The sequence below is a fragment of the Leopardus geoffroyi genome, chromosome B2 (genome assembly GCF_018350155.1).
Source record: "Leopardus geoffroyi isolate Oge1 chromosome B2, O.geoffroyi_Oge1_pat1.0, whole genome shotgun sequence".
Lineage (NCBI taxonomy): Eukaryota > Metazoa > Chordata > Mammalia > Carnivora > Felidae > Leopardus > Leopardus geoffroyi.
The window spans coordinates 12,306,177-12,333,421 of NC_059332.1; the positions used below are offsets into that span (position 1 = coordinate 12,306,177).

A 27,245-nucleotide genomic window follows, 5' to 3' on the forward strand; every position below is an offset into this window, starting at 1 on the left:
TAAGTGTTCTCATGTGGTGGAAATTCTTCCCCTACCCCAGTGGGTCTCAGTCCTGACCACGCATTAGAATTGCTAGGGGAACTTTTAAAAACTAGTAATGCCCTGGCCCCCGCCAGACCAATTAAGCCAGAATTTCCAAGATGGTGGCACCCAGGCCTCCATATTTTTATAGCCACTTTCATCTGCCCAACTTAAACTCCATGGGGTTTCCTCCTCAAGGATACTCAGAACAGCCATCCGGGCCACTCATCACCCTAGACATGAACTGTCCGTCACATAGTCACTTAGCCACAGGCGACCACTGGAGCCGGGAAATGGGGCTTGTCCAAGCTGAAATGCCTGATTATAAAATAAACACACTGCCTTCTTAAGACTTAGTGTGAAGAATGTAAAATATCTGATTAAAATAAATTCATATGGATTACATATTGAAATAATATTTCAGATACATTGAGTTAAAGAAAATACATCATTAAAATTATGTTTACCTATTTTTTTTTTTTTTTTTTACTTTGTGTAATGTGGTGACGAGGAAACTCAACATGACTTAACCAGCTCGCATATATTTCTATTGGACAGCACCGCATTGGTCATATTTTAAACTACTGTTCATCTTTCTCTCTAGTATTCTCTCTTCCCCACCCTGAGAGTCCCAAGTCTTCCCATTTTTTCTCCTAAATTGTTTTTCCAGTACGAAGGGCTATTGCTTTTCTCCGAACCTCTTTCACGGTAGAGCTGGGAATAGATAAAACACACTTAGGCTTAGGATTTGGGAAACATTGTGGAGGTTCCTCAAGAAATTAAAATAGAACTACCCTATGACCCAGCAATTGCACTACTAGGAATTTATCCAAAGGATACAAAATGCTGATTCAAAGGGACACATGCACCCCCATGTTTATAGCAGCGCTATCAACAGTGACCAAAGTATGGAAAGAGCCCAAATGTCCATCGACAGATGAATGGATAAAGAAGATGTGGTATCGATAGATAGATAGATAGATAGATAGACTTGGAAATATTACTTGGCTATCAAAAAGAATGAAATCGTGCCATTTGCAACAACGTGGACGGAACTAGAGTGTATTATGCTCAGCAAAATAAGTCAGCCAGAGAAAGACAAATACCACATAACTTCACTCATGTGGAATTGAAGATACAAAACAGATTAACATAAGGGAAGGGAAGCAAAAAGAATAGAGAAACAGAGAGGGAGAGAAACCGTAAGAGACTCTTACATACAGAGACCAAACTGAGGGTTGCTGGAGGGGTTTTGGGTGGGGGGATGGGCTAAATGGCTGATGGGCATTAAGGAGGATGCTTGTTGGGATGAGCACTGGGTGCTACATGTAAGTGATGAATTACTAAATTCCATTCCTGAAATCATTATTACACTGTATGTTAGTTAACTAACTTGGATTTAAATTTTTTTAAAAATTGGGGCACCTCAGTTAGTTGAGCATCCAACTTCAGCTCAGGTCATGATCTCACGGTTTGTGAGTTTGAGTCCCTCGTCAGGCTCTGTGCTGATGGCTCAGAGACTGGAACCTGCTTCGGATTCTGTGTCTGCCTCTCTCTCTCTGCCCCTCCCCTGCTCACACTCTGTTTCTCTCTCTCTCTCTCAAAAATAAATAAACATTAAAAATATTTTTAAAAAAATAAAAAATTGGGGAGCTGGTGGGTGAGCAGGGGTGGGGCAGAGAAAGAGGGAGACACAGAATCCCAAGCAGGCTTCAGGCTCCGAGCTGTCAGCACAGAGCCCGACACGGGGCTGGAACTCATGAACTGGGGGATCATGACCTGAGCCAAAGTTGGATGCTTAACCGACTGAGCCACTCAAGCGCCCCCCAAAAAATCTTTTTTTAATTTAATCCTTAAAAACAGGTAAAATAGGATGTGATTACTCATTTCACAGGAGAATTCCTCCTTTAGATAAGATTGGCTATCTTTTGCCTTCAAATAGTAACTCCCCTAGACAGAGTGTTCAAAGGATTCTATTTACAAAAAATCCCACTTAGTCGTATCCACAGCAGAGAATGAAGCACCTTGTATCCCAGAAAAGATCAGCAAATTGTTGAAAGTAATGAAAGGATCCTCATCTTTCTGTCTTCTGCACGCATCTCAGGATGTTGCCTAATTTGTCACCACCTGGTGACAGACCCGTGGTGGCTTTTCCACACCCATGTCTCAGGTCAGCCCCTCCCCCGCTCCTGGGTCCTTGGCAACACTTCCCAGGGTGTCCTTTCAGAGGGCTGGATTTTCTTGGTTTCTGACATCACCTTCAACAGCCCCAAGGCATTTTTAGGTGCTGGGGCCACCCCGAGAGTTACCTCCTCGGCTGGGGGCCAGCTGCGGTCTCTGTTTTCATATGCGAGCCACCGTGGAACATGCGAGCAGAGCAGCGTAGAGGGGTGAGACCACATGGTGGGGACAGACCCGGGCAAAGGAAGGGCAGTTCCAGCTTCTGAGCTCTTCCCTTACTTAAGAGAACCCTTCCCCCCATTCCGTGGTGAGCCCTCCTTCTCCTACTCCCAAACCCCACTCTGTGGCTGTGCCCCTGACCCTGAGGTCCCTCCTCCCATTTCACACTTCTATCTGGAACCCCTTCCCCTCTTAACCCTTTAAATTCCACTTGAAACCCCTTCCGACTTGCAAATTTTGCATGATCCCCGCAGAGAACACTGCTGCTAGGGACCGATTCTCTGTCCTTTTGCCTGGGCTATCGTCCCTGCTTTTAGAAATCAATCTTGTATCGCCAAACAGTAATGATTAGAAACCTGCAAGGTCAAGTCCAGGGGAAAGGAAGGGCTCGACAACCTCAGCCAGGGCCGAGAGTTGAATTGCACCCTCCAGCCCCATATCACACCGTCATATCTGGCACATGGTTCTATTTTGGCCCGGTCATGGTGAACTGGAGTTTGTGGTGCAAGCCTATCTCCACTACTGCTCCTGGGGGGAAGGAAATGTGTCTTATTTCTCTCCTTATCTTTTTTTTTTTTCAAGGTTTATTTATTTTTGGGACAGAGAGAGACAGAGCATGAACGGGGGAGGGGCAGAGAGAGAGGGAGACACAGAATCGGAAACAGGCTCCAGGCTCTGAGCCATCAGCCCAGAGCCCGACGCGGGGCTCGAACTCACAGACCGCGAGATCGTGACCTGGCTGAAGTCGGACGCTTAACCGACTGCGCCACCCAGGCGCCCCTCTCTCCTTATCTTTAATGTTTATTTGTTTTTGACAGAGAGAGAGAGAGACAGAGTGTGAGCGGGGGAGGGGCAGAGAGAGAGGGAGACACAGAATCGGAAGCCGGCTCCAGGCTCTGAGCTGTCAGCAGAGAGCCTGACACGGGGCTCAAACTCACAAACCGGGAGACCATGACCTGAGCCGAAGTCGGTCAATCAACCGACGGAGCCACCCAGGCGCCCCTCTCTCCTTATCGTTAAATGTAGGATAGTGCCAGTCACACTAGGCACTCAATAAATGTTCGCCAAATGGGTGAATGAATTAAGTAAGCTCATCAGCTCTGTTCAGCAAACGGACTGGAAAAGAGATAGCTCTCAGACCCAAATATGAACTCTGGTTAGTGACTCCCCATAGGGAATCTGGATGTTTGAAGCAGAAACGATCAAGATTAGATTAGCCCCCATAAGGAAAGCACACAGGACGCAAAAAGACCTAGCCACCGGCCGGTGAATATTGTCAACAAATAACACAGGGCGGGAAGGCTAGGACAGGGCTGGGAGATGGGCACGCCCCCTGCAGGGCCACCCAGCCACGGGATGTGAAGGGAGGCGTCAGTTAGGGGTGGGCAGCACAGCACACAGCCCGAGGGTGTGCGGGAGGGTCCTTGGATGTCCAGCCACCAGGAGTATGGCAGAGCCCTGGGAAAAAGGGCACGAGATGAAGGGCGGTGTTGAGGCCAAAGACTGAGAAGTTGCTGAAGGAGACGGAGGGTCCTCTAGTCCAGCACCCTTCCTGTCGGTCAGCTGCGGGGAACATGAAGCTCTCCCCGCGGGCCAGAGCTCCTGGGTCACCGACCAGAGACTTCTGGAGCATTTTGAAGTGGGCCAAGGATCACCGACTCACCTCCGAGCCAGAATCTCTTGCGAACTCACCAGTAAAGGCATTCGCCACCACCGATGGTTCCCACGGCGGGGCCCCACACTCTCAGCCTCAGTATCAGCTTCCCCGGAAACGGGTTACAGGCGCACGTTCTCTGATCCACCCAGACCTCCTGATCAGGGGAGGCCCAGCCATCTGTATTTTCACCCAGACTCCAGAAGCTTCTGAAATGAATTCCGAGCAGGTTAGTTTCAAGAAGCACAATCCTTAGAGATTCTGATTGCTCTGGAAGCTTCATCCCCAGGTGATGCTCATTCCCAGCCACGGTTAAGAACAGTAGCTTATGGCTTCTTTGAATTCGTGTAAGTGAAAGCCAGTTTCCTTTTCTCCCTGGGCTTGTTATCTCTTCTATAAAATTGGGATAACACTATCTTATTGACCTCAACGCAAGGTGCCAAATTGGATGAGTTCTTGAAGCACCTTTCAGCTCTAGAGAAAAGATCCCCTGGGTCCTTGAAAAAAGAGAAGAAAGAAAGAAAGAAAGAAAGAAAGAAAGGAGGAAAGAAAGAAAGGAAGAAATGAGGGAAGAAAGAAAGAAAGAAAGAAAGAAAGAAAGAAGAGGGAGAGAGGGAGGAAGAAAGAAAAAGAGAGGGAAGGAGGGAGAGAAAAAGGACGAAGGAAGGAAAGAAGGAAGAAGGAAGGAAAGAAAAAAAAGGAGAGAGAGAAAGGGAGTAAGAAAGGAAAAAAGAGAGAGGGAAGGAGGGAGGGAAGAAGGACAAAGGAAGGAAGGAAGGAGAGAGAGAGAGACAGAGAAAGGGAGGGAGGGAGGAAGGAAGGGAGGAAAGGACCAGAAAAGGCTGTTGTGGTGAACAGCTCCACAGGACAAAGCGAGACTTCTAGAGGTGGCCAAAGAATATTTGTAGCTGAATCAAATACATTGATATCTCTATTGGCAAGTGGATTTCAATGAAAGGACCATTTCAAAACACTTTTATATAAAGACAAAAGACAGGCACTCCAGTTTCCATAATGAAAACTATATGAAGGTCAGACCAGTATCAGACAGGGCAGGCCAGAATGGGCCCAGGTTTGGGTCTTTTGGAGACAACTTTAGTATTTCCTTCTTCTTTCCTCTTTTCTGTACCTCCACCTTCTACATAGAGGAAAATTCTGGAAACCCTTCTCCTGTTTCCACAGACATTCCCGGGACAAAGTGGGACTGACAGCAAAGCCTAGGGTCTGGGGATAGGGACACAACTGGAAATAAAAGCATAAGCAAGAGATTCCTTGAGGGCCCAAGATGCTGAGTCCTGGCTGGGAGCCAGGTCTGCCCTGAGAAGTCACTAGGCATTGCCAGGAGCATAGCGAGTGTCCAAGTTTCTGTGTTCAGAGTGGGGCAAACCTAGCAGAGGAGTTGTTGTGGGGATGGGCCTCCAGGTGGCTGGCTGTGCCAGAGTTGGATGATAGCTAGAGTGGCTAAAAGAGGACTGAGAATAGATCACAGCTAGGGAGGAGGGTAGGGAGCCCGGAGTCAGAATAAATGTCCGTTGTTGAGTCCATACACACAGATTATGAGTTGTGCAGTGCTCAGAGTGAACAACTGTGCATGGCAGCATCTCATGATAAGTATGATCAAGAGATATCATTGGGAGTGGCCCTCTATTTCTTTCAAATGTCTTTTCTCAGTCTTTCAACTGTTATGTTGAAGACACGGCATAAAGGGCATGAATGTAATCTATCTTCTAATTCCTTTTCCGTCCTGTTGTTTCCCTCACCTTCTTTATTAACTGGCCCCTTAGCTTCTCAAAGACTGACAGGGTAGCTGGGATCAGAACTAGGGCGAAGCATTAGCAAGAGCCATTTGAGATTCAATTAGATAACCCTTTCAAAAATACGTTAACTTTGAATCAATTTGGCACAAATTTAAACGAGAAAGCTTGAATCTTTTCTGTTAATTTAATTATTTTGAGCTAAGAAAAAAAAAAAGAAAGAAAGAAAGTAAAGCAGATGACAAGATCATTATATTTTGCAAACTTCTTTCCAGAGAGGTTATGCAAGATCCCCCAAGTGTGTCCTAAATAAAATCTTGGAGAAAAATGAAATCTATATCCTCGCCGTGAGAGTTACCCGTGAGCTCTGAGAGAAGAGAGTCGTTTCATGGAAGACAGAAACATCAGCAGCGAATGGGTGGCCCGGAAGGTGTCTTGGCTCGAGGTGGCCAAGATAGAAAGAAAATGAGAGACGTACCTGGCGTCTTGGCCACATTCCCTCCTTAGAACAGAACTTCATTTTATGGAAGACACAATTATGTCCCAACTCCTCCAATGCTGGCTGGCTGGCCAATTCTATAGAGACAGTCTATTTAAATGTTCTAGGAATGGCTTTGCTGACAGTGCTTGCATATGAAATGCAAGGCCTCCCAAAGATTTTACAGAGCGGTAGAGATTGTGGTGCCTAATTCCACGGAGTGACTAGCTTGTCAGGCCTAAAAGTAGGTACCTTTTACTTTTCTGTAATTCCGTGCATATTTTAGAGACGCTATACATTGGCTCGTTCTACTTGTGGCTATAACTTGCGGTTAAGACAGGACTCAGGCTTCCGTCTGAAGCAAGGAATAACTAAGTTGACTCATGGGGTGAGTGTCTTATTGTGGGACCTGCAGCACCGGCCCTTCAGGAGCAAAGGGGACTGGGGGCAAATGACCGTGTGTAGGCACCACGGGGCTATGGCAATGTCAGCTCCCGAGACAGCGGAGGGCTTCCGTTGGGGGTGCTTCTGATTTTCTAGATCACTCAAGGCTACAGCCCATGTCCCAGTTGCCCCAGTGCATGGGAGACACAGAAAAATGCACACGTTCTCAGGGCAAACTACATTTGGACCGGTTCCTGTGAATGGGATCCATGATTGTTTGTGGACAATCACAGCATGAGCAGAACTCCCCAGACGGTCACCAGCTAACGTCACGTTCATAAAGGGAGGGTGAGTAACCTCGGGGTTATGCCTTTGTGAGGCCTGGGAAGATATATAAGTGATAGAGACATCTCTCCTCTGTTCCTGAACTCAATAAAGTACCCTCCCCTACTCAGACAGGGGAGTCACCCTGGCGGGGTTTTTGTGGTCCTGCTCTTACGCTGTAAGAACCCCAGGAGGGGCCTTCCAATTTTAGAAAAAAAGAAAAAAAAACCTTGTTGTAGGAAAGGCAACAATATTCTGGGGCTGGGGAGAAGGAATTCAGGGGCTATCAGAAGAAAACGGAAGAACACAGCAGTTAGGGTCTTGGGAATCCCCAAGACAGTGATGGAGGAATAAACTCTACAGGGGCTCCTTGCTCCTTGCGGTTTCTTCTCTCTGACAAAACGAATCAGGGCTTCTATTTTTTTTTCCCCCACCGAGTTTCAGAGCCTCCCCCACGGATCAGCATTAGCAGAGGCATTAGACACATCCACGTCTGCGAAGCAGCTTAATTACAGTGAAGCTGGGAGCGTGGTTCGGAGATTGCGTCCCCCTCCAACGGGGGAGTCTGTCTGAGCGCAGGAAGCAAGAGACAGAGCAAGCCTCGTCCTCTCTTGCAGGAGGGTGTTCGTTAGGGCTAAAAATAGGCCCAGCACACACCGGGCCAGCAGGGCGTGACCCCTTCCCAGGGGGATTCCCTCCTCTCCAACCTGCTTGGACGTGACCCCCACACCCCACCGTCTGTTCCAGTGTAGAGCAGTGGGGAAGAGTGTGTGCCCGGTTGGCTGTGACTCATTAAATCCCAGTACCGTGCCTTTTATCCCCGAATTTTGGCCAGGTTACTCAACCAGCAGCCTCCATCTGTAAAATGGGGCTAATACCCATGCTTCCTGCATAGCGTTATTATGGGAACGGGTAGATGTAATCCATATGCACTGCTTAGGGCCCTGCAGGGCGAGTGGCTCAGTAAATGTCGGTGGTTCCTTTGTTATTATAATTTCCTGTTTTTCTCAGCATTAGTGATGACCCTTGTCTTCATAGGAAGCAAACTGGCTAGTGAAGGATCTTAACGGATGACCAGGATGAGGGTAAATAAATGTGTTCTTCCAAAAGAAAAATTTCCAGGCTTGAAAAATAAATGTTATCCTAGGACAGGGGTTGGCAAACGTTTTCCAGAAAGGGCCGGATAGTAAATATTTCAGACTTTGCTGGCCATTCTGCCTCCGTTGCAATGACTCAACTCTGCTGTTTTAGTGCAAAGTTGGCCACAGGCAATATGGGAGTGGATGAGCGTGGCTATGTGCCAATAAAACTTTATTTACACCAACAGGCAGCTGTTGGCCCTCAGCTAGAGTCGGCCAACCCCTGTCCCAGGCTATAAACTCCATGACAGAGGGACCAAACCCGTAACGTTCACCTCCGTGTCCTGCTGGTTAACATTGTGCCCAGCTGCTCACATTCTGATTATTTCTGAGTGAATGAATAGAAACCCCAGAGGGGTGGGTTTTCCATTTTTAGTTTTTCAACGTTGGCCTTCAGCACACCTATCTGGACTGGGACACACACGCTTCTAAGTTCTGCCAACAGACATGCTTATTCTGGGAATAAGCACCATGCCTATCCAAGGGCTTTAGGCTCTCTGCAAATACGTGTTACGCCCAAAAAAATAAATAAATAAAATTTTAAAAAAAAAAAGTGAAAATAATGACACAGACTCCAACAATCCCCAGAGCTGACACTCAGAAAGCTTTATCTGGTGGCCCGTTATGGACTCAGATCTGGCACAAATGGTCGGCCATCTACTTCTGGGCAACCCCAAGCCCAGAAATTTCCGCTGCTCTGTTCCCGCTCCCCTACCTGGGTTCCCGGGACAGGCAGCCTGGTCATGAGTCAGACGAGCTCATGGACCCTGTGAGCTTAAGCAAATGACTTCCTGGCTTTATGCTTTGGCTTCCTCACCTGCAGAAAGGAAGTGGTGATACCACTGACTTCCGTGGTTCAGGTTAAGATGGTACAAGACGGCGTTCCGCCCGCTGCCTGATTAGCACGCCCTCCACAAAAATCAGCTTTATTGTTTCCGGACCGGCACCTCGCTCCTGTCAAAGTAGTTGCTAAGGGCAGCCTTGTCCTGCTTTTGCACGGACAGGTGCCTGAGAGGCAGCGCTTCCTGAGTCCCTCCCATCCTTCTGGAGCTTTCTTCCTGCTCTTTCCCTCTCCCACCTGGCAGTTTCCACCTCTGCAGGGGGTGGCGGTGTTCTGAGCCCCTTGGGAACCAGGACATCCTCTCGAGGCTGGAGGACATACTCCCAAGGGCTCAAAGGGGAGAGAAGAGTCGTGCTTCGTAACACACTCGAACGGCCAAACAGGACGGGGTGGTGTGTCTCGTGCTCCTTCTTCTCTTTCGCTGGGCTGCGAAAGGCAAGGGTTGTGTAAATCCCATCAGAGGTTCTCACTGTGCCTCAGGCTCCCCAGTTGAAAACAGGAAATTGAGGGGCACCTGGGTGGCTCCGTCGGTTAAGCGTCCGACTTCGGCTCAGGTCATGATCTCATGGTCCGTGAGTTCGAGCCCCGCGTCGGGCTCTGGGCTGACGGCTCAGAGCCTGGAGCCTGTTTCCGATTCTGTGTCTCCCTCTCTCTCTGCCCCTCGCCCGTTCATGCTCTGTCTCTCTCTGTCTCAAAAATAAATAAACGTTAAAAAAAATTAAAAAAAAGAAAACAGGAAATTGTAATTTCAGGACTGCCTAGGGAATAATAAAAATGAGGGTTTTAAAGCACTTTGCAAAAATAAAACGCTGTTGACATACGGTGACATCATTTCATCGTAATGGTTTTACAGATAGCAGGATAATGATACAAGCCACCAAAGGTCTAAAATAGTTTTAGGGACAGCTCTGCCTGGAGGCTAAATGACCTCAAATCACCTTCTAACTGGTTCTCTATGACGACGATACACCTTCACCAATTTCAGAATGGTGCAGCAGGGGTGGGGAGCAAAACCCATCGGAATTATTGAAGAAATATGCTTTATTGCAATCGGTCCACCAAAGTTAGCTCTTTTAAATTTTTTTTCTTTCTTAACGTTCATTTATTATTGAGAGACAGAGAGAGACAAAGCATGAGCATGGGAGGGGCAGAGAGAGGAGGAGACACAGAATCCGAAGCAGCCTCCAGGCTCTGAGCTGTCACCGCAGAGCCCGACGCGGGGCTCGAACTCAAGAACCGCGAGATCATGACCTGAGCCGAAGTCAGACACTCAGCCGACGGAGCCACCCAGGCGCCCCAAAGCTAGCCCTTTTAGAAATAAGAAGTGGACAGGAAATAACCAAATGTTCCCACAAGGTGTTTGCCTAGTAACAGATAAAAGTTATTTATAGTTGCTTGTACCTGAAGAGGTGTTTACAGAGAGTTCCAGGGTACTTAAAAACTGTTTATTCTCTTAGTATAAATTTTTGTCTGCATTCTCTGGCCCCCAGCCTGGGGGTGTTGTTGTTTTGCTTTGAGTTTGGTGTAAAAAAAAAAAGATAGGAATTCCTTTAATTTGCTTAGCAAGCCCTATCTCCGTAGACATTGTCAATATAATCTAAATATTTCCTGTATAAATCACACAATTTCACACGTATGGCATCTGCATCCCTAAGGGCTTGGGCCATGCGAACAGCTCAAATCGCCGTGCAAAGTCACAGGAGTGCTGAAGGGCCCCGTCTGTGGCCTTTCCAGAGCAAGTGTTGGTGAACACCTAGGGACCTCTCACTCACCACTCCACCCTGACCACAGTATTTTTGGCCCCTGACCTGCATATGAATGCTTGTAATCTCTGACTGGCTAGGAGAAAAAAAACAAATAAAGTTAAATGACCTACTAACCAGTCTATGGATCCAGGGCCTCAAGAACTTTCGTCAGGGTCCAGAACTTTTGTTCCTGGGTCGACTGCCAAAGGGCTGTGAGCGAGCTCACGTAGCTTATGGGTTCAACTGGGGTTGCCCCTTGGTGACCCTTTATTGACTGGACTGAGGTTTATAGACAGCAGAAGCAAGTTCAGAGCAGAGGTACAAATTCCACAGAGCAACCCCGTCTGCCCCAGGGTTGGGTGTGGGGGAGGAAGGGGTCCTGGAGGGAGCCGGCCAATGCACGTTGAAGAGAAGTTCAGCCAAGAATCAAGAGAGGACAAGTGCCTGGCCAGTGACAGCAGGGACGGTCCAGGCTCCACCAGAAGTTTGCTGACTATCACGATCCTGTGTCCCTAGCTCCAAGCCCAGAGCTTGTCACATAGTAGGCCCCCAATAAAATGAATAAGTATTTGTTTCTTGGTTGAATGAATAGAACTGTCCAGGCCACACAAAGCTACGCGTGGGGAAGTCTGGGGCAAAGCGCATTTACAAGGGTAGGAACAAAGCTAATGAGGCAGGATGCGTCCTGTCTGAAATTGCTTGCCTAGGACCCCAGGTTCCAAATGTCCAGCTTCCACCCGTGGTTCATAGGAGAGCCCACCATGTGGCCTCTTCTGAGACACATCCCTATAATTTTCTCAGGGTCTCGCATCTTGCCAGTGGGAATTATCATTTATTAAGTTGGTGATACACCCAGGACAGTGCAGTTTTCGTGAAAAGTCATTCATTTTTTTTTTTATTTTTTTTTCAACGTTTATTTATTTTGGGGACAGAGAGAGGCAGAGCATGAACGGGGGAGGGGCAGAGAGAGAGGGAGACACAGAATCGGAAACAGGCTCCAGGCTCTGAGCCATCAGCCCAGAGCCTAACGCAGGGCTCGAACTCACGGACCGCGAGATCGTGACCTGGCTGAAGTCGGACACTTAACCGACTGCGCCACCCAGGCGCCCCTAAAAGTCATTCATTTTTTAAGGATCAGGCAAATATTAGCTTTGCATCCAGTGGCTAGCACTTTGGTAACAAAAGCTCCCGAATGCCCTGTGGAGTTTGATAACGGCTTGGTCAAATTCATGTAGACTCCTAACAGATGATGAATCCAGCCACAGTCCGTAAGTGTAGTTATGGATGGTCAGTGTGTGGATAGACATAACACCATCACTCTCTGAAGACCCCTGATTTCAGTCCGAGATTCAGGAAGAGGAAAAACTTTCTGTGAAAATCTAAGGCAGGCAAAATTATTCTCAATCCTGAAGAATCCTGAAAGAAATAAGGTCACAGGGCCTTCCCGGGTGCTATGATGATGTGCAGTGAGTTCTTTCTCTCCTATTACGTGTGCCATCTGGAAGCAAGCTTACCATCTGGGAGGACGTTAAGTGGATTCCAGATGGATCTCCCTTTGATCCAGTCGATATAGACAGGAGAGCACCCAGAACAAACCCTATTCTCTATTGCGAGTTGGCTGCTATATCTCAGCACATGAGCTAAAAAACCAACCCCACCCTGGTAAGAGCCACAGGGAACAGAAACACCTGCAGAGAAGGGCCAGGAGGGACAAGTCAGGGTCTGAGGACACGCGAAGTACTTGCAACACTGTAGGTCACTGCCTCGGAGGACTGTGCCATCATTTCAGGCTCCACCTCCTTTTAACCGAAAGGTCACGGTCAATTTTCATTGTCTGGCACATTTGAGAAGAGTGGAAGAAAACAAAGTTAACGATTAACTCAACGCTTTCTCCCGCTGGCTGTGCCAAGCTGCTACGCACACGGTGCCACGCAATAGGGGAGATAAAGTCAAGTGCAAGGTGCCTGGGGTTTCTTCTCAGCAACCCAGCAGCCCCAGAGCCGAAAGTGGAGAACGGAGATGACACTACCTGGCAACAAGAAGGCAAAGAAAGGCTTGGGAGATGTGAGCGACAATTCTGTCCTAATACGTGAATAAGGATACTTACCGCATGGGGTTGTGGGAAGAAACAAAAGCATGCAAAACACCTGGTAAGATGCTGGGCATGTAGGAAATGCTCAATAAACTGTAGAGCTGGTTTTCTTTCTTTTTTATTTTTAAAGTTAAATCCAGTAAAACCTGGCTTGGCGAGCATAACTCGTTCCGGAAACGCGCTTGTAACCCAAAGCACTTGTAGATCAAAGCGAATGTCAAGAACCATTGGCTCAGTTGCGATCCTGTGACGTTCGGCGTCACGTACAACTTGTACGACGAGAGGTCGCTCGTTTATCCAGTTAAAATTTATGAGACCTGTTTGCGCGTCTTGCGGAACACGCGCAGAACAAGTTACTCGCGAGCCACGGTTTTACCATAATGCCTGCCGTTCATGGTTTACAACGAACTTTTATAACAGTCATATATTTGAAACTTTTGTGAGAAAGGACCAACCATGGTCTCGGGACTGTTTTGCTCCTGAAGAAATTGCGGCTGGGAGTTTTAGTGAATGGTTGGAAGTCGAACGTCTGATAAATAGAGATCTTGGACTATGGAAGCGACGGGACTGGATTCTCACTTCACATGGCCACTCACTTCCCTCTGCATCATCCTTTTTATGGCTTCAGTGCTCTTCCTTCCTTTTCCCCTGGATTATTTTAGAGTTCTGCATCGACGATCCTAGAAAGATGGTACAAATACTGAGAATTGGTAGTCTTTTTTCAGAGATGCCTCATTTCAGGTTGTTCTCAATAGTTGTTTATAACATCGAGTAAACCCTTCTGATAATTTGGAGACACAGTTATCTGTGTGTGAGTGGCTATGTTTCTACTCTGGGCTAAAGTACAGGCACTTAGCCCTGATATTATCCAGAAAGGGAATCATTGCTGTAATTCTCCGCTACACAGAAAATTTAGTATATTGTACATTTGGTAAATTGCACATAAAGCAAAATACTTGTGGCATTTAGTGTAGACAAATAATGGTGGTACATAATCCGAATTAAAGAAGGATAAAAGAAAATATCCAAAAAAAAAAAAAGATAGCTTTTTCATGTTTTATGATTAGCCCATATTGGGTTATATGGTTCTAATTTGTTTCTACAACTTTACTAAAGACTTCTGGATATTCTCCTCATAAAGCTCTATTTGTGGAGAGCTTAAAAAAAATCAGAAAGTAAACCCTTTACGAGGGAGAATTTTCTATGTGGTTGGTCATAGTCTAATTTTTGCCCAAACGAAGGCTCTTTTTCCCGGCCTATTTAGCTATTGGAACAAACGTGGGTGCCTCAGCCGTAGACATTTATTTTGTCTAATAAAAACATTGTGGAACTAGCCTAACATATTTCAATACCCAGGAGATTTTCAGTTATTTATTTATTTGTGTGTTTATTTATCCACTCCTATTTCTGAAAAACGTAATAAAAACCCCAGAAGATAACACCAGAGAAGCATATGTTGAAATCGTCCCATCTCATGGTCCTTGGTATGTGTACCAAGGAACAAATGTGCCCGGTCTTTCTCTGCATGTGATGCACCAGAGGCTCCTTGAAAAGTTGAGAGACGCAGAGATCGGTGGCTTCTGGTGGGAAAACTACGGTTTGGCACCCATGGCCTCTTCTTCCCTGGGAGTAGTGGTTTAACTCATGGTGTTGGGAAAGTGAGCTAAACACAGACACTGCTGAGTAGGAGGGGGTGGCCTAAAGGTCCAACCTAGGGTTTGGGGCCTTAACCCAATAGGAATTCAAAAGACAAATGGTGCGGCTGCCCAGCTCCTTTGGTGCTTTCTCTTCTCTTGTGAGTTAAGATTAGTTACAAGTGCTTCTCAATCTCTTGTCCTCTCACAACACATTGCAAATGCTATTTGAATAAGAACACTGAGGAGTATGAATGCAGGTCCTTAGACCAGAGGTACTAGTTCAAAGAGCTCAATCCTTCCTTCCCTCCTCCCCATTCACAATGGCTAACGAGATCCATTGTCTCTCTCTCTCTCTCTCTTTCTTTCTCTTTCTTTCTTTCTTTCTTTCCTTCTCTTCCTTCCTCTCTTCCTTTCTTCCTCTCTTCTTTCCTTCTTTCCTCTCTCTTTCTTTCTCTTTCTTTCCTTCCTCTTTCCCTTTCTTTTTCTTTTCTTTCTTTCCTTCGCTTTCTTTCTTTCTTTCTTTCTCCTTTTTTTCCAGCCTAATTAACATACAGTGTCACACTAGTTTCAGGTGTGCAATATAATGGTTCAACAATTCTGTACGTTATTCATCAAGACAAGTGCACTGTTGATCCTTGTCACCTATTTCACCCATTCCCCCCACTCACCTCCTCTCTGGGAACCACCAGTTTGTTCTCTACAGTTAAGAGTCTGGTATGCTTTTGTTTGTCTCTCTTTTGTTGTTCTGGTTCATTTTTTTTTCTTAAATTCCACATAGGAGTGAAATCATATGCTATTTGTCTTTCTCTGACCAACTAATTTTCCTGGTGGTCATGTGACCCATTCCTGGTGCATTGGGAGGACAACTTAATTTGGGTCCCAGGGAAGAAGGAAGAGAAGATAGCAGAATATATAAATGTCTAACTACAGTGCAGGTTAGTATTAGAAATAATATCGATAAATCCCCATCTTTATCGTGTTTTAGTGATTCCTTTCGACTTAAAAGACAGTACCAGTCTTGGGCTGAAGTTAGAGAGAAGAGACACAAAACTGCCTCTGGCTACCCAGTCCTTGGCAGTTTCCTACAGTAAGCAAGGCATGCCAAAGTCTGGTCTTCAGCTTCAGCAGATCTGGACATGTTAGGGTTTTTTCAGCATACCCAGATGCAGGAGTTCTGGTTCACATTAACCAACCTCATAAGAGACTGATGGATAAACCATAACATCACTTTAAAAGTTTCTAATAGAAGCTATTTTTTTTTCTTATGGTTGGAAATTTAGAGTTTATCATCTACGTTGCCCACTTCTCAACATCAGGAAAGTCCATTTGGAACCAGAAGATTGTTTGAGATGCACAGAATCAACACACAGAGGGATGGCTGGATCGCCTCTAGAGAGACTTTAATTAGGCCATGAATGAACTCTCATTGCCGTACTGTGGAGTATATCCCTCTGTAGTGATCTCGATGCTCATAAATGCTAGATCCCATGTGTTAGGCCCTGGATAATACTGGATAAACACAATTCTTTCCCTCTACCTTAAAAGAATTTTAACAGGCCATATTCTATGATACGGTATAACTGACCAGCTTAGTAAAATCACATTCTGGTCACATCCCTGAAATTCTAAGCAAGTTATTTCAAGTGGTATGGATGGTCTTTCAGACCTTTTTTTTTTTTTTTTTTTAAGTTTATTTATTTTGACAGAGGTGTGGGGGTGGGGGGGCATGAGCAGGGGAAGGGAAGAGAGAGAGAGGAAAAGAGAGAGAATCCCAAGCAAGCTCTGAACTGTCAGCATGCAGCCCCATGTGGGGCTTGAACCATGAGCCCTGAGATCATGACCTGAGCCAAAATAGAGTCGGAAGGCTTAACCGACTGAGCCGCCCAGGCACCCCTGGACCTTCCTTCTCAAGTGACTCATACAGCTGGTGCTACCAGTTATGTATGCATTCTGAGTGTTGTGAAGTCAATATTTTCAAGTTCAAGGGGAGTATCTTATTTCACTTTACTTTACCAGCATCCTCCGGTGATAGGTAATGAGAACAGACAATAAGGTCCGTTCTCACCTGACTATATGTGGGTCAGTACTTTCTAATAAAAACTGTGCAGGTTGAAAAAAAATCAGCTATAACTATAGCTCCTTAATTCAGCTTACTTGGGGAAAAGACTAACTTGAATTAGCAAAAGTCTTAATCACAGCTTTTGTTTTTTTAAGCTCTGACTTAATGAAAAAGAGTCTGAATTAGAATGAATTCTCGATTCTGCTTCTCTCCTCCATTCACTTTGGCCAAGACCATTAACCTCTCCGGGTCCCATCTCTTCATCTGTTTTATAATGAGAATATTGAGCCAACTTGCGTCCAGGGACCCTCCCTGTGTTTACTTCCTTTAATGTGTGTATCTGAAGCCTTCAGGCAGAAGGATTGCCATTTTCAGGCCAGCAAGAGTACTAATTAGAGGATCCTGCCCCAGTGCAACACAACTTTTCATCCCTGAAACTCTCAGAAGTGTAATGACAACAAAAACAACAGACACTAAGTTCCTAAATTAATTCTATGTTTTCCTTTAAGAATATACAGCATCTCAGGACGCCTGGGTGGTTCAGTCAGTTGTGCATCTGACTCTTGATTTCAGCTCAGGTCATAATCCCAAGATTGTGGGATCGAGCCCCATTTGGGCTCCACCCTGAATGTAGAGCCTACTTAAGGTTCTCTCTCTCTCCCTCTGCCTCTCTCGCTCCCCCCCCCTTCCCACACCATCTCAAATTAGGCTTGCATGAATGCCAATTATTCAAAAACCTTTATTGACCACATATTACTTATTTGGGTTTGGGAGGTGAAGGGGGGTCACAGAGGTGAAAGCCCCATGGTCTCTGCCCTCAGAGCTCAGACGCAGCAGGGAATATAGAAGGTCACATCTGCTCTGTAATATGGTACCACGTGGGTCTTGTTATATGAAACCCCCTGACAAAGCACCCAAAAATGGAGCGATCTACTCTGCCTAAAAAGGAAAAGGAAAAAGAAGACTTCCTGGAGGCGGTGACATCAAACCAGCTCTGAAGGATAAAGTAGAGAACAATAGGGGCTGCAACAGGGGGCAGGGTAATCCAGAGGGTGAACTGGGAGCGGGAAGGATTGCCATCAGATGAAGCCGGAAACGAGAATAGGAATGCGAGGGGGCTTTGAATGATACACAAAAGCATTTGGACTTCACCTTTAACCGGGAGAGTTCAATGATCAGATTAGTAGGTTGAGGAGGTCAAAGTGTTGTGGTGAGAGGTTTTGAACAGGGAAAATCTGGAGGCAAGAAGAACAGCCTGGAGACTATTATAATAGGCCAGGTGGCAAGGGATGGGGGCCTGTGCTAAGATGGTACCTGAAGAGATGGATTTGGAAGACATCCCAGAGGAAGAAGAACCCACAGGAATGTGGCAGCTAATTGAATGTGAGAGATAACAGATAAGGGGAGCATGCAAATAAGACTCTCGTGGGTTTTTATTAGATTGGTGGGGTCTGGTGGGCAGTGGTCTCCTCTACGCTAACAGACATGGATAAGCTGTGCTATACAGACCGTGGGGCTTACGAAAGGTGAGTGATCTGTAGACTGGCTGCATTTGGAAAATCACAAAGGCACTGTAAATAGAACCCACAAACAAAAGGCTTTACGTGGCATAGACTTTACATGGCAGTGAGATATTAATGACGTAAGAAAATTACCATGACTCAAAGGAATGTTGAGCTTTGGGGAAAATGTGTTTTTGAGAGTTTGAAGTTATAGCTTGTTTAGAGTTATGTTTGCTTGCTTGTGTGTGCCATTTTGGTATGTGGTGGTGTGTATGGGTGTGCTTAGTGTTTTCTGCATGCTTCTTGTTTGCATAAGACCGTCTTTAACCGTAAAATGGAAATGATGTAATAACGACACAATGGTGTGACAAAGGGAGGAGAAGCAACCAAAGTTGGCAAGCCAGCTTCATTCACCATTGTGCCTTCTTGCCCCCACGGAAAATGACTACAGAGCAAGTACACTGTAGCATGCACTAAAATATTTTGCATTTGTATACACAAACAAGATGCAAAATAGATTATTTTATTTTATTTTTAAACGTTTGTTTATTTTTTTTTTTATTTTTTATTTTTTTAAAATTTTTTTTTTTTCAATGTTTATTTATTTTTGGGACAGAGAGAGACAGAGCATGAACGGGGTAGGGGCAGAGAGAGAGGGAGACACAGAATCGGAAACAGGCTCCAGGCTCTGAGCCATCAGCCCAGAGCCTGACGCGGGGCTCGAACTCCCGGACCGCGAGATCGTGACCTGGCTGAAGTCGGACGCTTAACCGACTGCGCCACCCAGGCGCCCCAAACGTTTGTTTATTTTTAAGAAAGAGCATGAGCAGGAGAGGGAGCGGGGCAGAGAGAGCGAGGGACAGCATATCTGAAGCAGGCTCTGTGCTGATAACACAGAGCCCAATGAGGGCCTCAAACTCATGAATCCTGAGATCATGACCTGAGCTGAAGTTGGATGCTCAACCAACTGAGCCACCCGGCTGCCTCACAAAATAGATTCTTTTAAAATTAATTTTGCCAGAGACATGTAATGAATGATTCCATAAGCCACTGTTCTAAGTGATTGTTCTAATAATCGTGATTATCGTACTCAATCTCACATCAGTGAGGATTATTGTTTCTATTTAAGAGGTGAGAAACTGAGGCATAGAGAGGTGACAGAAGTTAACCAAGATCATGTAGCTTATAAGCAGAAAGACTAGGGTTTGAGCCAGGCAATCTAACCCCAGAATTTATGAACCTAGCCTCTCCGCTATGTTATCTCCATTTAAATATGACTACATATTTTGCAATATTTGCAATTAATAACAGTATTAAATATAGAACCTTTCCTGACATGGGGAAGTATAGAGCCTGTAATTTTGTGAGTAAAGAAAGCTGTGAAACTATGTATAGACTAATTCTTCTAAAAACTATGTTCCATATATTACACCTGCATACCCATAGGCATAGGAAAAAAATATCTACCCATAGTTTACCGTGAGTATCTCTGTGTAGTGGAATTATTGGAGATTTTTATTTTCTACTTAATAATTTTCTGCCTTTTTCAGGTTTTCTAAGATAAACTTGAAAAGTTGTATTTGAACTTCCCGTTTCCAGGCCAACCTGCAAAGAGCTGGAAAATGGTCACCCCTGTCCGCCCAACGAGAAGACAGTGGAACAAGCTAGAATCCAGTGACTCTTCTGGGATCCACCAGAGAATTGAGGTCACAGAGCAAACTGCTGTCCCCAAAACTGGAGAGACAGACAGACAGACACAGAGAATCACAGCTGGCATGGAACAGAAGTGCACAGCCGGAGCCAGCATCTGTAGGAACACTTAGACTATAATGGACCAATTACTGGAGGCTCTGAGTGTTCTAGACTGGGGGTTAAGAACTTCTGCGGGGCCTGGTCCCAAAGGCCTCCCACCCGCTTTCCTGAGCCCTACCAGGTTCCCACAGTGAAGATGGGTGGAAAATCCCCTCCTGCTTCCGGTTGGGGAGTGGGAGTGAAGGAGTAAACATTTTTAAAGAAGCCCAAAGCATTCTATTCTCAGGAAAGCCCGCCCTCGAGAGAAACTGTAACTGGATGTAACCGAGGGGGCTTTTGCCAGAACGTAACCAACCAGGGGAAGGGAAATACCCAACTCTGGCTCCCTGGAAGGAAGACCTAAGGGCAGGACTGAAAAACACTTTCCCTGCCCCCACACCTTCCCACCACATCAATCAGGGCTTCTGTATAATAACGGTGATTACAGACCTGCAGGCCTGTGACCCCATTTAAGGAGTCTCTAGGAAAACCCAGAGACAATGGGGCACACAAAAACAGTGACCCCAGAGGGAATTTCACCCTCTGATGCCGTAGATACAGCAAAGGGTAAACACAGCCTCACTGCGGGCCAGATTCACACAAAACCTCATGTCAAAAGTCTAACTATCTGTTTCTTTCACCCCATATATCATGTCCAGCTTTCGACGACAACAACGAAATACAAGGCGTAATTTAAGGCACAAGCCACGGTCTGAAGTGACAAAGCAAGCCTCAGAACCAGACTCCAACGTGACAGAGTTGAGAATTATCAGAATAGGAATTTAGAAATAACAGTGGTCAATATGTTAAGGGCTCTAACAGGAAAAGGAGACAACACAGAAGGTGGGTGATGTAAACAGAGAGATGGAAACTCAAAGAAAGAGCCAAAAGTAAACGCCAGAAAGCTAAAACACTGTAACAAAAATGAAGAATGTCTTTGATGGGCTCCTCAGGGAACTGGACACAGCTAAGGAAAGAATCGGTGAGCTTGAAGATACGTCAGTAAAAACTTCCAAAGCTGTAATGCAAGGAGAAAAAAAAATTGAAAAGGCAGAACAGACTATCCAAGAACTGGGTGACAATTGAAAAAAAATTTTAAGTAATAGCGAGAGAATTTTCCAAAATTAATGACATCAAACCACAGATGCAGGGAGCTGAGAGAACACCAAGTAAGATAAATACCCAAACTTCGACACCTACGCATATCATATTCAAACTGTAGGAAATCAAAAACAAAGAGGAAATCTTGAAAGAAGCCAGAGATTTATTTTTTGTTAACTTACCTGCAGAGGAACAAGGACAAGAATTATATCAGACTTCCTGTCAGAAACCATGCAAGAGGAGAGTGGAGTGAAAAATTTTCAATGTTGAAAGAAAAATCCACCAAACTAGAATTCTCTACCGCATGAAATGATCCTTCCAACGTAAAGTCATGACTTTCTCAGACAAATAAAAATTAAGGAAATTTGTCACAAGTAGACCTGCCTTGCAAGAAAGGTTACAAGAAATCCTTTGAAAAGATGGACAACGATCTAGGTCAGAAACTCAGATCTGCGTAAAGCAAGGGAGAACATCGGAGAAGGAATGGAAGAAGTAAGCCAAGAGCCCCTACTCACACTAAAGAGGCAGGAGCCCACGGTTACCTACCATTGTCACCACCACTGCCAAGGTCAGAGCTCTGTGAGGGCAGGGCACACTCTGCTGCTACAAGTGCTAGAACTGCCCTGACCGAGTAGGCACCCAGGAGCTTCTGGAAGCTCCATCAGAAGCAGGAGACAAAAAATGGCTTCTTTTCTCTTTCGTTCAACCCCCATCAGTCTCCCACGGATAACTGGGATGGTCTACCCTTTGGTTACCAGGCACTCCCCTCACCACTCTACCGCGTAACAAGGACAGGGACAGCATCACGCATCTGCCCAACGGCATGCAACTATTCCAGCTAAGACGAAGACACCCTCACCCTCTTCCTAAGAAGGGAAAGTGCAAAATCCTATCCGCTACCATAGCCACCTCTGGGAGATACAACTTCTTTTTTGGGGGTGGGGGGGTGGGGGGGGGTCTTCCGGTAAAGACCGGAAAACCTGCTAGACAAATTCTAAAAGCGCTGTTAACACTAACACTGGGAGATACTACTTCTGCTTCCAGTTCAGCCACAGTCTTGACTTATTATATTCTATAATCGAAAGACTGAATTGTAAAGTTAACAGCCACCAACGAAAATGACAGACCTGGAGCCTGATGGACCGAAACAGAAGAGAGAAAGGATGCCAACAAGCGCCAACATTTTCTATATAAAACAGAAGGAAGGAGGGAAGAAATCGGTTTTATACGTTTAGGGCTTGTGCGTTGAATTGCGTCGCCCCCAAAGCTGTGTTCAGGTCCTAGCCTCCAGGCCCTGTGAATGTGAGCCGACTTGGGAACGAGGTCTTTGAAGACGTAATCAAGTTAAGATGAGGCGGTTCTGCGTGAGCATTGGTTCCCACCATCAGGGAAGGCTTTTCTGAGAAAGTGATGTTCAAGCTGAAATCTGCGGGATGCAGAGGGTTTCCAGCTACAGGAGTGGGCAGGGAGGGATGCGTGTGACCTCATGCGAACAGTGCTTCGGAGACTCTGTCATTGGAAAAAAAAATGGCGCATCAAAGTTTCCAAGATAAACCTCATATCGTTGAAACTCACCCCCAGGAGGGTGAGGGGAGAGACGTGGAGCTGGAAAATGGGGAGGAACCAAATCATGCAGGGTCTCCAAGATTGGGTTGTGGATTTGGAACCGTATGAGGAGAGAAAAAGAAAAAAAAAGGATTGTAAATGGGGATGGGATGCCAGGATCTGTGTGCAGTTCTAAAAGATTCCTGGGGTGTCTGGTTGGCTCAGTGGGTTAATGGCTCAGGTCATGATCTCCTGGTTCATTTTGTTAGTTGGAGTCCCTCATCGGGCTCTGTGCTGACAGCTCAGAGCCTGGAGCCTGCTTCGGATTCTGTGTTCCCCTCTCTCTCTGCCCCTCCTCTGCTCGTGTTCTGTCTCTTTCTGTCTCTCAAAAATGAATAAACATTAAAAAAAAAAAAATGTTGTGTTTTTTTTTTTTTTTTTTTTTTGGTCCTAAAGACAAGGGCTGTATTTTCTAATCCCGTGTGGTAACCTTACACGAATTGATGCTTAACATATTTATTGAACTGCATTTCAATTCTGTAAGAATGGTGTTTTGGGAATTGTGTTTAGTAGTAAAAACTAAAGGAGGGAGTATGGAATTAAATTTGGGACTGAGCAATACTTACTTCCTTCTGGAAATCTATTTTCTCTGATTACTGTATGTCATGGTCACATAAAATGAAAAAAGATACAATTTCTGAAAACAGCATAATAACATCAGCATGGAGAAAACAGTATTTCTAACGGATAGTGGTGAAAACCATCAGCTATGAAACCAGACCGAATGAGTTTGAATTCCGGTTTGCTTGCTGTGGGTCCTTGAGCAAGTTACTTAGCCCCTCTGTGCCTCAGTTGTCTTATCTGTGAAAAGAGATTACAATAGTAACTAGTTCATCTTTTTGTGGTAAGATTACAAGAGAATGCATTAAGAGCTTGTCAAAGACTGCCAGGCGGGTTAAGTGCTCAATGAAAGTCACCGATTACTAATGGCATACAAATTTCATGGTGTGTATAAAAAGTGGCTTTCCCTGACTATAAAATACCTAGCTCTTTAAAATGCTCCTGTTCCTTGATTCCTAACAGTAGCTATTGTTTATGTGCTCATAATAATTACACAATGGCAATATGACTTTTACAAAATGTTTAATGCATCAGGGTTGGTTGGGCTCATAACAAGTAATAAGATCCCTCCCCAATATTAAATTGTTTTCAGATACGTTCTGGATAATGCATTTTAAGAAATGCTAAACCTAACAACACATAAGCCCACGGCACGTCATTTTCCTTGATTTCCAGGTGATAAGAAGTGTTACTAACCATGTCTGGGGTTCACAAAGAGTCATGGTCTTTATCCTTTTTCCCTCTTGCCCATCTCTCAACTGCCAGGCAGCTGTGCATTTTCATACTGTTTCTTCCCCAATCTCTCCCCATGTATTTGTAAGTGAAAATATGCACATCAGTGCTTGAACATACACACAAATTGATTACTGAGGCTCATGAAGGTTAAAAGCTATCCTTTAGCTCAGTAGACAAGATACTCTCCTTCTTCTACCTACAAAACAAGATTTCTAGTCTGTCAGTTTCATAGATCACTCTCCAACCAGTGCATGACAGATAAAGATCAAAGAACAAGTTAGCGCTGAACTGGTTACAGATTGGAAATCAGGTGACAGCAGGCTCTATTGTTTCTTCTGTAATGTACCCCAAATGGGGATGCTTTTGTGCACGGGTGAGCACAGCCCATACTTGTTGACAGAATTATTTTTAGAAAGTAATGCTTTCCCATTTATAAAACCCAGAAAGAGGCAGCATAGTGTGTAGGCGGTAGTTCTCAACCCCGGCTGCCGATGAAAATTACCTGTGGAGCTTTATAAAATGTGCAGATCCCATGACCTCACTCTAAACCAATGGTTCTCAGCCTGGGCTGCACATGTGAATCGCCTGGGGAGTTTTTGAAAACCAGGATACCTGCCAGGCGGCCCCACCCGGGACCAATTGCATCAGAATCTCTGGGGGAAGGGCCTGGAGACAGGCATTGCTTAATCAGCTCTCCAGGTGATTTCTAATATGCCTGGCCTGAATACCACCGTTCTAGATGTTTTGAATTCACTTATTCATCTAACAAACATGTACTGACTGCTACTATAGACAAGGCATTGCTGGCCTCAGAGCAGTTAAGGACATAAACACTTCCCTGCTCTCCTGGGATTGCAAATCTGAATCAAAACCTTCAGACGGGGGGGCCTAGGCATCTGAAATATCTAGAAGCTAATCAGCCAAGATTGAGAATCATCAGGGGGGTAGCAGAGAGAGCAGGGAGTCTGATGGCTGTGTTTGAATCTTGGCTCCTCTGTTCATTGGCTGTTTGATCCTGGGTAAGTTATGTAACTGTTCTAAGCCTCTGCTTCCTTATCTTTAAAATGGTGGAAAGCAAATCTTCTGTTCTAAGGCTGTTAACGTGTTCTAAATAATAATTTCTGAAAATTGATAGAAATCTCAGTGCAGTAGCTGGTACCTAGGAGGCATTCAATAGATGTTAGTGTTCTCCCTTTGTCTTGAAAGCGATATGTATGCTAAGTACCTATGATGTACTATTGAAATACCAGATATTGGCCCTGGCTTTCCAGGAGTTACGGTGTAATAAACAATTAGCCACATCATACATAAGCTATTCCTAGGTGTGTGTTGTGGGTTTCTTTCATTGCTGCAAGGGTTCCGAATGGAGAGAAATAATCACTGAAAATCAGGAGCCAGAGAGTTCCTAAAGAGGAAGAATTTGAGAGGGGTTGTAGAGGTGGGTATGTTTTGCCAGAAGAGGAGAGGGGGGTTAGCACAAGCTGAGGAAACAGCACAGCAAAGGAAACTTGTAGATGATACCTGAAGGCAGGTCATGTTTAAAAAAGACATATACCTTTTCACCATTATTGGACACGTGTCTATGCATGTCATTGATCAAGAAAGTGGAGTTTACCTTTTTTTCAGTATCTGCATGAATTACAGTGTAAGGGTTTTATGTACTTAAGAGCATGTATGAGGTTTATGTTTGGAATGATACATCCATTTGTTTTATATGCATATTCCTCAATATGTTATTTCGGAAAATGCTGCATGCATCTATTTATTTCTACTTGCGTTCTCCTTGGGGGTACCAGTGTCTTCGTAGACACTGAAACTCGCTAGCCTCATAAATAACAATGAATTTTCCCAACACGAAGAACAAAGAGCTGAATCAAGATGACATCATCCTTCTCACAGCGAATTTTCATTCAGGTTAGGAGCGAAGTCCTGCTAGAGATTTGTCCAGAGTATTAGTCCCTGACCAATTGTAAACGGCCGAGAGAGTGGATTTGTTTAAAAGCAAGCCTGTCTGGCGGCTGTTCGAGGAAGGCGAGGAAGCACCTCGCAGTAGCCGCCTCCTACCAGGCGGACCAGCGTCACGTTCCAGCCTCCACTGCAAGGTCTGGACCTCCTCGCAGGCTCTGCGGACTGTGGTTGACGGCGTATCCCTCCTCTGCTGGGATTACTTGGAATGACCTACTTTGAAAATGGTGTGAACTCGGCCGAGCGCCAAGGAGTTGGGGTGCAAACAGGCCTGCCCAGAGGGCTTCCAGCAGGAGAGAGCAGTCTCAGTCTCTCTCTCTCTCTCTCTCTCTCTCTCTCTCTCCTCCAGGAGCCTTGTGTACCGTTTTGATTGGGGGCGGGGGTTGGGGAGGGGTTGCTCTTTTTTTTTTTTTTTTTTTTTTTTTAATTCCCAGGGCCTTGGCTGTTACAATTCATCTTTCTGCTCTTGGAGTGCGGGCTATTGATTGGCTGAGCCTGCTGTTTACGTCAGAGAAAGGCAGCCAATCAGAGCAGGACTCTGCCTGTCTCCCTGCAGCAAACAGCTGAAGTAGTAATAAACAGGAACGCGAGGTAGAGCCCGAGCCCAGCTGCAGCCGGCTGTGTGCTTTCCAGGCCAAGGCCAGGAGAGAGCACGGGGACTCAAAGCTGAACGACAGATCAGGGGCCTCCCGAGGCCGGGACCTTGGCCCCCCACGTGGAGCGTTGGCTAAGCCTCCCTTCCACCCAGGTTCATTTTACTCTGAGCATCTGGCTTTGGAAACCACCATAGATGGTTCTGGGGCGTGGGAAAGGAAGAAACCGGGGGCGGGGGAAGGGAACAGAAATGTTGGCGATTACCTTACCTCCACCACTTGCACTGATGACTCTAGATAATCCTCTTCTCCCCCTGCCCTCAGGACTGCCCACCAAAAAAGGAAGGCAGCGTTCAATCTAAGGGATTTATCAGTACTCATAAATCAGCTGAAAAATGACTTCTTTATTTTCCAAAGCAGCTGCCCTGAATTCAGAATAGGTAAATTCCAAGTGCTTACCATCTGATAAGATTTTTTTTTAAGTGAAGTATTTGTTTATACACATATGAAGAGAATAGAGTCTGGCTTATCAACTTTTCCCTCAGGATACTTACAGCATAGTCATTTATTTGTGTTGAATCAGCTTGGGCTGTTATGAAATACGAAGGAAGGGAGAAATTCTACTTTACCTCTTATATTTGAACTTGAAATGGAATACTCGGGATTTATCTGTAAAGTCCATTTAAAAGGACATACAGTTGACCCTTGAACAAAACGGGGATGGGGGTTAGGGGCGCTGACCCCTATAAAGTTGAAAATCCTCCTATAACTTTTGATTCCCTAGAACCTTAGCTGATAGCCTACTGTTCACGAGAAGCCTTACCCATAACATAAACACTGAATTAACATGGATTATGTATGTTA

General features: G+C 45.4%; 1 non-coding gene across 1 annotated transcript; it reads right to left on the bottom strand.

The window, feature by feature from the left end:
- Window positions 1–21,874: 21,874 nt before the first annotated feature.
- On the bottom strand, window positions 21,875–21,937 carry LOC123610048. The gene has a single exon (XR_006718075.1). It is a non-coding gene; the product is annotated as a U7 small nuclear RNA (small nuclear RNA).
- Window positions 21,938–27,245: the final 5,308 nt, after the last annotated feature.